The sequence below is a fragment of the Coregonus clupeaformis genome, chromosome 31 (genome assembly GCF_020615455.1).
Source record: "Coregonus clupeaformis isolate EN_2021a chromosome 31, ASM2061545v1, whole genome shotgun sequence".
Classification (NCBI taxonomy): Eukaryota; Metazoa; Chordata; class Actinopteri; order Salmoniformes; family Salmonidae; genus Coregonus; species Coregonus clupeaformis.
In genome coordinates, this window is record NC_059222.1 from 14,241,063 (window position 1) to 14,257,985 (window position 16,923).

The window sequence follows — 16,923 nt, forward strand, 5'->3', positions numbered from 1 at the left end:
TTCTTAGAGCAGACTTTGGCACTAATTATAAGCTACAGCTGCCAGGCAACTTTGTGATATTATAAATAATGTTACAATCAAAATGCTTAGGACTATGTAGGTTATAGCAGAGGTAACATGAGGTGGGCCTTCATCACTGGTATTCATGTGAGAAGGTGGATGTGAACATTTTAGTAATTTAGCAGATGCTCTCATCCAGAGCGATTAGGGCATTGCTCAGGGTCACATTTTTCACCTGGTCGGCTCTGGGATTCAAACCAGCAACCTGTCTGTTACTGGCCCAACACTCTTAACCGCTAGGCTCCCTGCCTCCCTGAACCCAGGTGTCCTGCTTGTCAACACACTGCCTTAGTCCACTCAGCCAGTCTTCAGGGCTAAACTGTTGTGGTGAACCACCTTTGTTATGCTGAGCACATTCAGACTTCAGATAATTAGACTTAACATGGACTTAGACAGATTAGAAACAGAAGGAGACAGAGAAGGAGTTAAAGTTGGACAGGCGGAAGACGGAAATGTATTTGGAATTTTACCCACTCAACCACACACCATGTGAGGAACTTAACATATCAGAAGCCAAATGTTTAGATTAAAGGCAAAATGTGAACTTCAAACATTGTGCTGACGTACTGTTCAGAATTCCCCCAGTCTGGAGGTGGAGAGACGGCATTTGTGGCAGGTGTGCCCTCCAGCAAACTCTATGGTCAAGTATAAAAACAGGCAAGTTTGCGGGCGCCTCTGTATTCGAATCCTTCACGAACTCAGACAGGTGAGAACACACCAAATGCTCAGATGAACTGTCCAAAAAAAATCTAAGAAGTATGTGTCAATGAAAACGTGAGTATACAATGTTATCACATTGAAGAAAGAAACCGAAAAGGAATTCACTCAATAAGAACATTTGTTTTGTGTAGCATTTCGGCTGCTAATGCTAATAGTCCAAGTAAAACAGTCCTTTTGATTAATTGATTAGTTTTCTTGATGCTACATGAAGTTGTTAATTGACACGTCATTGTTTGCACCTTTCGTGCACTTGTGTTTTATGCAAATTAAGGCCTGCTTTTTAGTTAATACTGCTGGCTTGTTTGCCTACTAGATTTGAGTTTGATCTACTCTTTGATCTATACCCTACATGCTACACTACATAGCCACTGACATTTTAGCCTGCTCTAGCTTTGGCCTACCACAACACATGTTATTGCATCCCACTTTTGACATTAATATTGTTATGTTGTTGCTATATTTGCATAGCTTAATCACTTATTCTATCCACTGGCTGGCCAATCCTAACTAAAGCCAATGAAGACTAATGCCAACTGAACGGTCAACTGTCAATCATATCATCTAACTCAACTGTATTGTGATTCAATTCATCTGAACAACCTTCCATGCCATTCACCATCATCTGAATATAAACACTCGGGTCAGAAACATTAGCATAATGGATGAACGATGGATCGCATTGAGCCCTAGGCTGAACTTTTGTACAAGTTTTGTATGTGTGCTACTGCTAACATTAGCAGTCATTGGCAGATTTTTTTTTTAATGGACATTAAATATAATGCCATATCAGTTGAATTTGAGGAATAATATGATAAATATTTTACAGATTTCTGAACTGTCTTACTTTATCAATATACACATTTTCATGTTTTGTCATTTGATAATTTGCAAATAAAATACACCTTTTGAAGCTTCAATCATGTCTTGAAAAAGTAATGTTGTACTCATTAATTATTATCCTGGACCAACTTTTGTATTTTTGTGTGCTTTGTTTGAACATAATACTTACTGTACGTTTGACCTTTTGGAATTACCGATGAGGAGTTTATCAGTACACCATATAAGAGCAGGGAATATATAATAAGAGGGGGGACTCCCACTTACAGTATTTGGAAACTGCAGAAAAAGGGATCTAATTCTGCACTAGACAGGACTCTCAAAACCATGATAGTGTTTTCAACCTTTTCCAGGTTAGTGCTCCCAGTCTCTGGCAAGGTGTTGCACAACTCTTGATTATGTGGTGTTACAACACAACATGTCATATTTCAGAACACCTCAGGTTGAATGTTTGAATACATCTTAAATCTGTCCCAATACCCTGACAACCACGTGTTTCAATAAATACTCCAGCAAAGTTAAGGTTTTGTCTCCTTTAAGGTGGTGGCAGCTCAGTTGCCACTAGTTTTAGTGTTACAAAGCACTTCATTTTAAAGGTGTATGAATGGTTTGATTGAGTCTCTAGTGAAGTAGTGCTGCCGGGAGGCTGCAGTGGGTGGATAGCTGTTTGGAAAACCCTTGAGAGACCTCTAGACTTCTACAACCATGAATCCTGCATTGAGGCTGTTCTGGGAAAAACACTGACGGTATGTTTATGTTTACAATTGACTGACCACGACTCCTCCCTCCCCTTTAGAGAAGGGGGCTGCCACTCATGTTACCAGGTCCTGTCTGCCTCCCAAATGGCACCTTATTCCCTTTATAGTGCACTACTTTTAACCAAGGCCCTGGTCAAAGGTAGTGCACTATATATGAAATAGGGTGCCATTTGGGACGCACACCCTATCAACACTGGGAGCACACTATCTCAGAATCTCAGAGAGCAAGGCACGCAAGGGGTGCCCCAAAAAAGCTGTCCCTGTTCCCACACCGACCGACGTCCATCAACTGCCAAACACTAATTAAACTAGAACATCGATTCCAACATGGTGCCTCTGTTTTCAACACAGACCACATAGGACTTTTGACCAATTATTTTGTATGTATCTATGTGGAGAATTGGTATAACAGTGACAGGAGTATGATGCGACTACAGGTGATACTTTCTAGGATTACAGTAATTGATGGGAGACAGTGTCCTTGAAGGTAAATTCTGAGTAAACTGTGATCAGATTAAATAATGATCCCACTGATCTGATTGGGTGCTTCCCCTGCCTCTGTTTTCATACAGATGAGACCCACTGCATGGTACAGACTGTCATTAAGTTGCAGCTGCATAAGTCTGTGTACATGCGCCTTCGCTTGTGTGCGCATACATCTGTGTATCTGTGTTAGGACACGTGTGTTTAATCAGAACCCCAGAGCAGAGGGCCATGTATCTCCTGTTGATTGAAGACTGACAACCTGACTGGCCTGTTTATCTTGAAGACCACTCTGCAGTACAGCCCATTGTGGTGTGTACGTGCATTTAGCCTCATGGCTAACAGCCTATCCACTTGGATGCCCTGACAGCTCCTTAAACAACTGTGTTTACTAGAGAGCTCACTCACTATACCACATGGCAAGCACAACACATTAAAATAAAGAATACAGAGATTTAGGAAACTTCAGAAGCTTTCCTGGAAGAGCCAATGTCTTATTCAGGCATTCCTGAACTAAAGCATGCAAGAGCCTGCAGAAATGTGCTGCTAGCTTCCAAACGCATTCTGTAACGTGCCTGATTGTCACGATCGTCGGGAACAGAGGACCAATGCGCAGCGTTGAATGCAAACATACTTATATTTATTTAAATGTTTACACGAACAAAACAACAAAAACGATACGTGACGTCCAAAAGTGCGAACACAAACCTACACAGGAAACACGGAACAAGATCCCACAAACACTGAGGGAAAACAGACTGTTTAAATATGGTTCCCAATCAGAGACAACCAGCAACAGCTGACACTCGTTGCCTCTGATTGGGAACCACTCTGGCCAACATAGAAATACAAGACCTAGAATGGAAAAAAAAGAGCACAAAACATAGACTCTACACACCCTGGCTCAACATAAAAGAGTCCCTAGAGCCAGGGCGTGACAGTACCCCCCCCCCAAAGGCGCGGACTCCGACCGCGCCAACAGAACACCACAGGGGAGGGACCGGGTGGGCACTCCGCCTTGGCGGCGGATCCGGCTCTGGGCATGATCCCCACTCCCTCTCTAACCCCCCACAGTACCCCTGGTCCGGTCTGGCCCTGCTGGCCGGAGCTGGACTGAACACTGGTGGAGCGGATTGCTCTAGCTCCAACGTGGAGCAGCTGACCGGTACCGGACCAGGCACCGGTGGAACAGGCACGGGCCGTGTCGGACTGACGACGCACACCACTGGCTTGGTGTGGGGAGCAGGAACAGGCCGGGCCGGGCTGACGACACGCACCACAGGCTCGATGCGAGGAACAGGAACAGGCCGGACCGTACTGGGGACACACACCACTGGCCCTATGCAGGGATCAGGAACGGGCCGGACCGGACTGGTAACACACCCCAGTACCTCTCGCCGTGCCTCCACACTTTCCCTCTCCTCTGTGACCAGTGGCCCCCTTAACCTGGCGGCCTCCTCTGCAAACCCGCTGGACCGCTCCATCGCGGCCTCCTGCTGCCCCGTCGTCCACGGCGTGAGCCCCCCCCTAAAAAATTTCTGGGGGTCTCTCCTCCCAGTGGGCCAGGCCTCTATAGTTCTCGCCCAACTCTCGCTCTTCTGCTTCCAACTCCAGCCTCTCTCCTCCTCACATGGCTTGACCCAGTCGAGACTCTTCCTCCACTGCTCCCAAGTCCACCCTCTCTGCTCTTCACTAGGCTTGACCCAGTCGAGGTTGCCACGGAGATCCGCTAGCGATTCCCCTGGCGATGGCTCCTGGACACGCTGCTTGGTCCAGTTTTGGTGGGATCTTCTGTCACGATCGTCGGGAACAGAGGACCAATGCGCAGCATTGAATGCAAACATACTTATATTTATTTAAATGTTTACACGAACAAAACAACAAAAACGATACGTGACGTCCAAAAGTGCGAATACAAACCTACACAGGAAACACGGAACAAGATCCCACAAACACTGAGGGAAAACGGACTGTTTAAATATGGTTCCCAATCAGAGACAACCAGCAACAGCTGACACTCGTTGCCTCTGATTGGGAACCACTCTGGCCAACATAGAAATACAAGACCTAGAATGGAAAACAAAGAGCACAAAACATAGACTCTACACACCCTGGCTCAACATAAAAGAGTCCCTAGAGCCAGGGCGTGACACTGATTACGGATTGATTATTATTATGTTGACTCATCCAAAACCTGTATCCAATTAACTCCTATTGTTTAATTACGTAGCACTTTGGGATTGTTTTTTTAATGAAAACGGTGTTATAAATTAACTGTATTCATATTATTATTATTACTCACATAGAAAAAATGTCAGGAATAATAGGGAATACCAGAATGTGAATTAGAAGTAAAAGTGATTAAGTGATCACACATGCTATGTTGACTTAGTAGTGAGCAATCTTGGCTAGTCTGGAATGCTATAGTATAGTGGGGTCTCTGGTATTTCCTAGAAAGAGATTAGAGCACCGACAGAGAATGCCACTTGGGTGGATATCATACAACAAGGTCTTTATCCTGTTTTTCCACTGCTGCTCACTGCTGTATCAACTCACTGACAAAACACAGACACCTCATAGATGTTGCACCTTAAGATATGCAACATAACCAAATACATCATTTAAATTGTTGTGCCATATTTATATGGCCTATGACAATGCATAACATTTTAACATTAACCTAATCTAGTGTTGATCTGGTTTATTTCCTATCCTGAATACAGTAGGCCTACACATCTCCCAAAGGTATTGTTGTTGCACTACAGGGGTGTAAAATTTGAATTGGGGTTGCTAAATGTCTCCTCTCTCTTTGTTTGGCTGGAAAATATCAGAGAAGAAGAGGCGAAGCGAGAGGGTTTACTCCCGTCACAATCTGTCCACGCGGAAATTGAGAATTATTCAATGCGCATCTATGGGCTTATTGGGCTTAATAAGCAGACCGCCTGCCTTTCCGCCTTTGCGACAACAACTCCAATTGTTATTGCGGAGACAAGACCATCTCGTTATTATATACAGTGTCTCTGAGAATATGTATTCTTAGCCACTGACATGAGGGAGGAGAGGGAGGTGTGTGTATGTTGACTTGGGGTCTGGATAGATGGATGGAAGGGCTGCAGGGACTATTAAGGCCCTGTGCCAACTCCCTCCACAGTTACATAAGCAGTGTTGATGGTTGGACCGTTGGTATTAAGAACACCCTGGCTGCCAGCAGCACCCCTATTATGCAAACTGGGAGACAGATGGCAGCCAACCCAGCACTAAAGGAGGCGTAGACTCTATGGCTTACTTCAAAGGACAGGAAAGAAAGATCACATAACACTGTCCTCATATAACATCCAAAATCCCAAAACAAAGATGTTGTAACAGCACTGCTGTGATATCCATGCTGTGTGTGTGAGAGTGCAGTATATGGAAGATTAGGTTAGCATCAAGGGAGAGAGAGGAAGAGAGAGAGAGTGAGAAAGAGAGGGTGAGAGAGAGGAAGACGAAGACAGAGAGCAATCGAAATATCACGGCATGTTTGGTCTAGAATGAATGCAGTACTTTATGTGTCTTTATCCCATTACTACAATATGTATAGGTCATACATACTCCCACATGTTCTCCAGAGGCTCCTTCAGTAAGCCATACAGATAGAGATTTCATACACAACGTTGATAACATCAGAAACAACAAAGTACCCTAACCAGTAGGGGTTAAATGGCCTCTGTTCTGACTAGCACCCATCTTGAACGGTAGGTGACGTCTGACATGTCACGCTGGGGATTGAGGCTAAAGGGAGAGGAGAAGCTGGTTGACCCGAGCTCACATGCCTTTGATATCCCTGGTCAGGATACACACCGAGAGACAGACTGCGCAGTGTGAGGAACTGAGGTACCAGTGTACACTTTCCAAGAAAAACCTGACTTGCTCTCTGAATGTAGCGGGGAAGAGATGGGATGTTAGGGGGGTAGGGAGGTTAGCCATTAATCGAATAAGAAATCCGGCTTCAGGCCGCCCTCTCTCTCACCGGGCTAGCACTCTGAAAACCTGACTGCTTTAGTGGCGCCTAAAGCAATTAACTACACAAGCAAAAGACTAATGGACCCAGATTCAAGATTTCTGTCTTTATGTGCATCCCAAATGACACCCTATTCCCTATAAAGTAGTACACTAAATAGGGAAAAGGGTCCCAGAGGGTAACTATTTAGGCTACAGTTGACCTGGACGTTTGGCCTGGTTTGGAGGTTTTACTAAATAGTAGGCTAGCGTGTGAAAGGAAAAACTGCACTTGTGCCTGACTGACTGTCCTTGGAACAGAATGAATTGTGTCATAAAACACTATTATCTTTTACAGCCATTCATTCATTCTTCAAGACAAAGCCAGAAACTCCCATTCCCTAGATAGGTCACTACTTTTGACCAGGGCCTCGGTCAAAAGTGATGCACTATATAGGGAATAGGGTGCCATTTGGGATGCAAACATACAGATCTTAATTTGATCATCCTGTTGAATTAAAACGTATTTCTTTGTGGGGCAAGAGTTGCTAAGATGTTTGTGGAGTAAGTCTCATAATAATAATAATAATAATATGCCATTTAGCAGACGCTTTTATCCAAAGCGACTTACAGTCGTGCGTGCATACATTTTTGTGTATGGGTGGTCCCGGGGATCGAACCCACTACCTTGGCGTTACAAGCGCCGTGCTCTACCAGCTGAGCTACAGAGGACCACTCATGTAAGTCATGCTTCAAATAAATAGTAAGCAGTAAGTACAGGAGTTAGTCATGTCTATCCTGATGTGGAAACCATGTACAGGTATCTAGTGTGGGAAGGATCCCTCAAGTCTACTGTCTCAATATACTCCTGGGTTAGTTTTGAGTGGGGCTGATGCTGCCCTGATGACCACTCCAAAATGGAACCCTATTCCCTATATAGTGTACTACTTTTGACCAGGGCCTGCCCCATAGGTCTCTAGTCAAAAGTAGTGCACTAAATAGGGAATAGGGTGCCATTTGGGACACAACCGTTGTCTGACCTTAGGGTTACTATCTCTGATAGAAGTAAAGGGAGAGGACGTTCTGCGTTCCATCTAGTCTGATAACACTAAGGAGAGGAAGCTTTTAAAGTCCCAAAGGTAATTCATCTAGGTTTTATTGGCCAAAAATACAGCAGGTTTCTATTACTGCTTGCTGAGTGAACTTTCTCTAATTCTCTATTCATTTTGACCCTGCTTGACCCTGACTGAAATAGATCATACAGTAAAAATGTTAACATTGCTGCTACTGCCTTGTTTTTAGGCAGGCAGGCAGGCAGGCAGGCAGGCAGGCAGGCAGGCAGGCAGGCAAGCATAGATAGATAGGAGGAACATTTTAGCAAATATAATTATTTTAACATCCTCGAAAATACTGTGTATGTGTACCACTGACTGTTAGTAGCCTATTTCCACTGGCTTGAGAGACCGAATTTCACGAGGCTAATGTGTCAGAATGTAATAAACAAGTTACGTGTTATGTGAGGTTTCTTACACCTCTGGAGCTAGGTACACAACACAGGTTTTGTTGTTTTTTCAACCCAAACGTGTTCAGTGTATCGGAGCAGAAAACTTAATAGGCTGTCATGTTCCTTCACAGTTACAGCGGGGAGAACAAGTATTTGATACACTGCCGATTTTGCAGGTTTTCCTACTTACAAAGCATGTAGAGGTCTGTAATTTTTATCATAGGTACACTTCAACTGTGAGAGACGGAATCTAAAACAAAATCCAGAAAATCACATTGTATGATTTTTAAGTAATTAATTTGCATTTTATTGCATGACATAAGTATTTGATCACCTACAGTGGGGGAAAAAAGTATTTAGTCAGCCACCAATTGTGCAAGTTCTCCCACTTAAAAAGATGAGAGAGGCCTGTAATTCTCATCATATGTACACGTCAACTATGACAGACAAATTGAGGAAATGTCACGCCCTGGCTCTGGGGACGCTTGTATGTTGAGCCAGGGTGTGAGTGTTCTTTATGTTGTTCTAGTTTTGTGTTTCTAGGGTATAGTTCTTGTATTGTGTTTCTATGTTGGCCAGAGTGGTTCTCAATCAGAGGCAACGAGTGTCAGCTGTTGCTGGTTGTCTCTGATTGGGAACCATATTTAAACAGTCTGTTTTTCCACAGTGTTTGTGGGATCTTGTTCCTGTTGTAGGTTTGTGGTTTGCACCTTTGGACGTCACGTATCGTTTTTGTTATTTTGTTCGTGTATCAATAATAAAAGCATGTTCGCAAATAACGCTGCGCATTGGTCCTCTGTATACGACGATCGTGACAGAAGATCCCACCAAAACTGGACCAAGTAGCGTGTCCAGGAGCCATCGCCAGGGGAATCTCTAGCGGATCTCCGTTGCAACCTCGACTGGGTCAAGCCAAGTGAAGAGCAGAGAGGTTGGACTTGGGAGCAGTGGAGGAAGAGTCTCGACTGGGCCAAGCCAAGTGAAGAGCAGAGAGGGTGGACTTGGGAGCAGTGGAGGAAGAGTCTCGACTGGGCCAAGCCAAGTGAAGAGCAGAGAGGTTGGACTTTGGAGCAGTGGGGTGAGAGTCTGGCGAGAGATAGGGAGGCCTGGTCCACGGGGAGGAGAGACACCCAGAAAATTTTTAGGGGGGGGCTCACGCCGTGGACGACGGGGCAGCAGGAGGCCGCAATAGAGCGGTCCAGCCGGTTGGCAGAGGAGGCCGCCAGGTTACGGGGGCCGCTGGTCACAAAGGGGAAGGAAAGTGTAGAGGCACGGCGAGAGGTACTGGGGTGTGTTACCAGTCCGGTCCGGCCCGTTCCTGATCCCCGCGTAGGGCCAGTGGTGTGTGTCCCCAGTACGGTCCGGCCTGTTCCTGTCCCTCGCACCGAGCCTGTGGTGCGCGTCGCCAACCCAGTCCGGCCTGTTCCTGCTCCCCGCACCAAGCCTATGGTGCGCGTCGCCAGCCCGGCCCGGCCTGTTCCTTCTCCCCGCACCAAGCCTATGGTGCGCGTCGCCAGCCCGGCCTGTTCCTGCTCCCCGCACCAAGCCTATGGTGCGCGTCACCAGCCCGGCCCGGCCTGTTCCTGCTCCCCGCACCAAGCCTATGGTGCGCGTCGCCAGCCCGGCCCGGCCTGTTCCTGCTCCCCGCACCAAGCCTATGGTGCGCGTCGCCAGCCCGGTCCGGCATGTTCCTGCTCCCCGCACCAAGCCTATGGTGCGCGTCGCCAGCCCGGCCCGGCCTGTTCCTGCTCCCCGCACCAAGTCAGTGGTGCGCGTCGCCAGCCAGGCCCGGTCCATTCCTGCTCTCCGCACCAAGTCAGTGGTGCGCTTCGTCAGCCCGGTCCGGCCCGCTCCTGCTCCCCGCACCAAGCCTATGGTGCACGTCGCCAGCCCGGCTCGGCCTGTTCCTGCTCCCCACACCAAGTCAGTGGTGTGCGTCGTCAGTCCGGCACAGCCCTTGCCTGGTCCGGTACCGGTCAGCTGCTCCACGCCGGAGCTAGAGCAATCCGCTCCACCAGTGTTCAGTCCAGCTCCGGCCAGCAGGGCCAGACCGGACCAGGGGTACTGTGGGGGGTTAGAGAGGGAGTGGGGATCATGCCCAGAGCCGGATCCGCCGCCAAGGCGGAGTGCCCACCCGGTCCCTCCCCTGTGGTGTTCTGTTGGCGCGGTCGGAGTCCGCGCCTTTGGGGGGGTACTGTCACGCCCTGGCTCTGGGGACGCTTGTATGTTGAGCCAGGGTGTGAGTGTTCTTTATGTTGTTCTAGTTTTGTGTTTCTAGGGTATAGTTCTTGTATTGTGTTTCTATGTTGGCCAGAGTGGTTCTCAATCAGAGGCAACGAGTGTCAGCTGTTGCTGGTTGTCTCTGATTGGGAACCATATTTAAACAGTCTGTTTTTCCACAGTGTTTGTGGGATCTTGTTCCTGTTGTAGGTTTGTGGTTTGCACCTTTGGACGTCACGTATCGTTTTTGTTATTTTGTTCGTGTATCAATAATAAAAGCATGTTCGCAAATAACGCTGCGCATTGGTCCTCTGTATACGACGATCGTGACAGGAAAAAAAATACAGAAAATCACTTTGTAGGATTTTTAATGAATTTATTTGCAAATTATGGTGGAAAATAAGTATTTGGTCACCTACAAACAAGCAAGATTTCTGGCTCTCACAGACCTGTAACTTCTTCTTTAAGAGGCTCCTCTGTCCTCCACTCGTTACCTGTATTAATGGCACCTGTTTGAACTTGTTATCAGTATAAAAGACACCTGTCCACAACCTCAAACAGTCACACTCCAAACTCCACTATGGCCAAGACCAAAGAGCTGTCAAAGGACACCAGAAACAAAATTGTAGACCTGCACCAGGCTGGGAAGACTGAATCTGCAATAGGTAAGCAGTTTGGTTTGAAGAAATCAATTGTGGGAGCAATTATTAGGAAATGGAATACATACAAGACCACTGATAATCTCCCTCGATCTGGGGCTCCACGTAAGATCTCACCCCGTGGGGTCAAAATGATCACAAGAACAGTGAGCAAAAATCCAGAACCACACGGGGGGACCTAGTGAATGACCTGCAGAGAGCTGGGACCAAAGTAACAAAGCCTACCATCAGTAACACACTACGCCGCCAGGGACTCAAATCCTGCAGTGCCAGACGTGTCCCCCTGCTTAAGCCAGTACATGTCCAGGCCCGTCTGAAGTTTGCTAGAGTGCATTTGGATGATCCAGAAGAGGATTGGGAGAATGTCATATGGTCAGATGAAACCGAAATATAACTTTTTGGTAAAAACTCAACTCGTCGTGTTTGGAGGACAAAGAATGCTGAGTTGCATCCAAAGAACACCATACCTACTGTGAAGCATGGGGGTGGAAACATCCTGCTTTGGGGCTGTTTTTCTGCAAAGGGACCAGGACGACTGATCCGTGTAAAGGAAAGAATGAATGGGGCCATGTATCGTGAGATTTTGAGTGAAAACCTCCTTCCATCAGCAAGGGCATTGAAGATGAAACGTGGCTGGGTCTTTCAGCATGACAATGATCCCAAACACACCGCCCGGGCAACGAAGGAGTGGCTTCGTAAGAAGCATTTCAAGGTCCTGGAGTGGCCTAGCCAGTCTCCAGATCTCAACCCCATAGAAAATCTTTGGAGGGAGTTGAAAGTCCGTGTTGCCCAGCGACAGCCCCAAAACATCACTGCTCTAGAGGAGTTCTGCATGGTGGAATGGGCCAAACTACCAGCAACAGTGTGTGAAAACCTTGTGAAGACTTACAGAAAACGTTTGACCTGTGTCATTGCCAACAAAGGGTATATAACAAAGTATTGAGAAACTTTTGTTATTTACCAAATACTTATTTTCCACCATAATTTGCAAATAAATTCATTAAAAATCCTACAATGTGATTTTCTGGATTTATTTTTCTCATTTTGTCTGTCATAGTTGACGTGTACCTATGATGAAAATTACAGGCCTCTCTCATCTTTTTAAGTGGGAGAACTTGCACAATTGGTGGCTGACTAAATACTTTTTTTCCCCACTGTACCAACCAGTAAGAATTCCGGCTCTCACAGACCTGTTAGTTTTTCTTTAAGAAGCCCTCCTGTTCTCCACTCATTAACTGTATTAACTGCACCTGTTTGAACTCGTTACCTGTATAAAAGACACCTGTCCACACACTCAATCAAACAGACTCCAACCTCTCCACAATGGCCAAGACCAGAGAGCTGTGTAAGGACATCAGGGATAAAATTGTAGACCTGCACAAGGCTGGGATGGGCTACAGGACAATAGGCAAGCAGCTTGGTGAGAAGGCAACAACTGTTGGCGCAATTATTAGAAAATGGAAGAAGTTCAAGATGACGGTCAATCACCCTCGGTCTGGGGCTCCATGCAAGATCTCACCTCGTGGGGCATCAATGATCATGAGGAAGGTGAGGGATCAGCCCAGAACTACACGGCAGGACCTGGTCAATGACCTGAAGAGAGCTGGGACCACAGTCTCAAAGAAAACCATTAGTAACACACTACGCCGTCATGGATTAAAATCCTGCAGCGCACGCAAGGTCCCCCTGCTCAAGCCAGCGCATGTCCAGGCCCGTCTGAAGTTTGCCAATGACCATCTAGATGATCCAGAGGAGGAATGGGAGAAGGTCATGTGGTCTGATGAGACAAAAATAGCTTTTTGGTCTAAACTCCACTCGCCGTGTTTGGAGGAAGAAGAAGGATGTGTACAACCCCAAGAACACCATCCCAACCGTGAAGCATGGAGGTGGAAACATCATTCTTTGGGGATGCTTTTCTGCAAAGGGGACAAGACTGCACCGTATTGAGGGGAGGATGGATGGGGCCATGTATCGCAAGATCTTGGCCAACAACCTCCTTCCCTCAGTAAGAGCATTGAAGATGGGTCGCGGCTGGTTCTTCCAGCATGACAACGACCCGAAACACACAGCCAGGGCAACTAAGGAGTGGCTCCGTAAGAAGCATCTCAAGGTCCTGGAGTGGCCTAGCCAGTCTCCAGACCTGAACCCAATAGAAAATCTTTGGAGGGAGCTGAAAGTCTGTATTGCCCAGCGACAGCCCCAAAACCTGAAGGATCTGGAGAAGGTCTGTATGGAGGAGTGGGCCAAAATCCCTGCTGCAGTGTGTGCAAACCTGGTCAAGACCTACAGGAAACGTATGATCTCTGTAATTGCAAACAAAGGTTTCTGTACCAAATATTAAGTTCTGCTTTTCTGATGTATCAAATACTTATGTCATGCAATAAAATGCAAATTAATTACTTAAAAATCATACAATGTGATTTTATGGATTTTTGTTTTAGATTCCGTCTCTCACAGTTGAAGTGTACCTATGATAAACAATTACAGACCTCTACATGCTTTGTAAGTAGGAAAACCTGCAAAATCGGCAGTGTACCAAATACTTGTTCTCCCCACTGTATGTCTTACACCAGTCGTAAAGGGCCTGGGAGGTACACAGAGCTCTTAAACTGGGCTTAAAGGAGTCTCCTGCATGGCACTGGCCAGGTAACAGTGGGCCCGTCTCAAATGGCACCCTATATAGGGCACTATGTAGGTAATAGGGTGCCATTTGGGATGCACCCTCAGTCTCCTGCATGACACCAACAACACTGAGCCATTACTTCCCTAAGTAGTGAGTGTTTTGCCTGGTATACTGGATCCATTCTCTGTTCATATATAATGTGAGCAAGGTATATCCCAGTGATTACAGAGGGCTGAATAACAGACACAGGACACAGCATAGCCCAAAAATCAGGCCACTCAGTTGCTTTTTCCACAAAACAGTGTAATGTCTAATGTTGTACTCCCCATTAATAGTGCCCATTAGATTAGCAAGAGGCATTACATTTATCATATTGCAAACAAGCAAAGAACACTGTGTGTACACAAAGATGCCCTACTAAGCATGAATGATACCAGGTTTACTGCAAGTAGTACCCTGTAATCAAATCAGAGGAGGCTGGTAGGAGGAGATATAGGAGTATGGGCTCACTGTAATAGCTGGAATGGCATTAATGGAACAGAGTCAAACATGTGGTTTCCATATGTTAAATCTGTTTGACCCCATTCCATTTAGGGCGGCAGGTAGCCTAGGGGTTAGAGAGTTGGTCCATTAACTGAAATATTGCTGGCACGAATCCCTGAGTCGACAAGGTAAAAGATCTGTCGATGTGCCCTTGAGCACGGTACTTGACCCTAATTGCTCATGTACGCCGCTCTGGAAAAGAGCGACTGGTAAATGTATTCATTCCATTCCAGCCATTACAATAAGCTAGTCCTCCTATAGCCCCTCCCACCAGCCTCCTCTGAATCAAATATTTAAAAAATATATATTATCTACTGGGTACATTTTAAGAACAAGATGGTATGGATGTACAATATTTGTGAGGGACCGAGAAATAGTCTTAGAATAAGTTTTAGAACCATGGTGTCTGGCAATCTTTAGTGCAGGTAATTCGCCTTCCACATGTGGAAATGTCCATATTCCACAGTCAAGGAGATGTGTGGTACTCTACCGTACAGATGTAGGATATTAATTTGAGCCAGTTTGCTACAGCAGGAAAATAATCCTGCATCAACTGGAAATGTGGATTATAATTAATTGACATTTTTGCAGGGGTTGATACATTCTTTGTAAGGGAAAATCAAGTCTGAAATTTCAAAGTGGAAATGTCATACTTCAGAAGCATTTTTAAACCTCAAATACACTTCAAGTTTAACATTTCCTGCATTGCAGGAAAGTTCTAATGCAACAGGGTGATTAAATTAAGATCTGTATGGTTGCATCCCAAATGGCACTCTATTCCCTACATAGTGCACTACTTTTGACCGAGGCCCTGGTCAAAAGTAATGCACTACCTAGGGAATAGGGTGCCATTTGGGACAGAACCTTTGTTCTGTTTACCACTTTTACTAAGGGGTAATGTTACAGAGAGAGGACAACACTGTATTGTCCGGTGCCAACCAGGACTACAGGATATAGTTAACAACGTGATGGTATGCAAGCAGGAGGAGAGCCCTTCATAGTGCCCTTCAGAGTCACAGGAAGGAAGCCAACCACCTGAATGAATAATAGACCAACACTGGATACCTTGATACCTGGGGATTCAACTCTATTCAATGACGTGGCCATCCAATGAGATAGTGGCAATAACTACTAGCATTGTGTCAACATGAATTTGATATATTTGACTTTGGGCAACATTTGTTTAGATGTCCAGTTGTCCAGCTTTCCACACTCTAGTTGGGTTGCTTTCTTTAAAAAGAGCAAGGTTTGGTTGTTGATGCTGGGGTATTTATGCTGGGTTATTGAGATATGACCCAGCGCGTCAGATCAGAAGACTGGAGGAGTGGCTTAGCAGGGGTGTGGCTTTCATACAGTTATTTTTGGCCACCCGTGAGAGTAAATATATTTCCAGTTAATCTGTTCTGTTGTATTGTTATCACATGTTAAGGTTGAACACTGACACGTTTGTAACTATAATGAGGCTTGTTGGGATAGTTACCACGTTGTTAAAATAGGTCAATAATAATGTTATTAATGTTATATTAAAATATCTAATGTGCAAAAATATTCAAGGAAAATTTACATTTGCAGTGTAAAAACTTAAGATGATGAACAGGAATGACATTTACTCTCACAGGTGGTCAAAAATAACTATCTGAAATCCACGTCCCTAATAATCCACGCCTCCTAAAAAGAACTTAAGGATTGCATTAAAGAGCGACTGTACATGCCGATTGGCACGTGTGTTTTTCTGTTGCTCATTAGAAAAACAAGGTTTCAGTCCTGGAGGTGTGTTTCCTGTCCGATTCCGCATTTTGTTAATGATGTTTGTCCCCCATGAGACACTGTAGAAACGGAAGCCTATTTCACTTCCTCAAAATCCCCAGAATCAAATCAAATCAAATCAAATGTTATTTGTCACATACACGTGTTTAGCAGATGTTATAGCGGGTGTAACGAAATGCTTGTGCTTCTAGCTCCGACAGTGCAGTAATATCTAACAAGTAATATCTAACAATTTCACAACATATACCCAATACACACAAAAGTAAGGAATGGGATTTAAGAATATATACATATATGGACAAGCAATGACAGAGCGGCATTGACTAAGATAGAGTAGAATATTATGGAATAGAATGCAGTATATACATATGAGATGAGTAGTGCAAGATATGTAAACATTATTAAAGTGACTAGTGTTCCATTTCTGAAAGTGGCCAGTGATTTCAATAGGCAGCAGCAGCCTCTAATGTGCTAGTGATAGCTATTTAACAGTCTGATGGCCTTGAGATAGAGGCTGTTTTTCATTCTCTCGGTTCCAGCTTTGATGCACCTGTACTGACCTCGCCTTCTGGATGATAGCGAGGTGAACAGGCAGTGGCTCGGGTGGTTGATGTCCTTGATGATCTTTTTGGCCTTCCTGTGACATCGGGTGCTGTATGTGTCTTGGAGGGCGTGTAGTTTGCACCCGTCACTTGGCTCTGTCATATCCTCACATGGTCTCTCCTATCATTGCTATACAGACGACACACAATTCATTTTCTCCTTTCCCCC

At 45.4% G+C, this 16,923-nt stretch overlaps 1 protein-coding gene across 2 annotated transcripts in view; it reads right to left on the bottom strand.

Moving 5' to 3' along the window:
* The window catches only part of wnk4a (WNK lysine deficient protein kinase 4a), a 76,859-nt gene that overhangs the window by 33,655 nt on the left and 26,281 nt on the right, over positions 1 to 16,923 (bottom strand). The window lies entirely within an intron of this gene.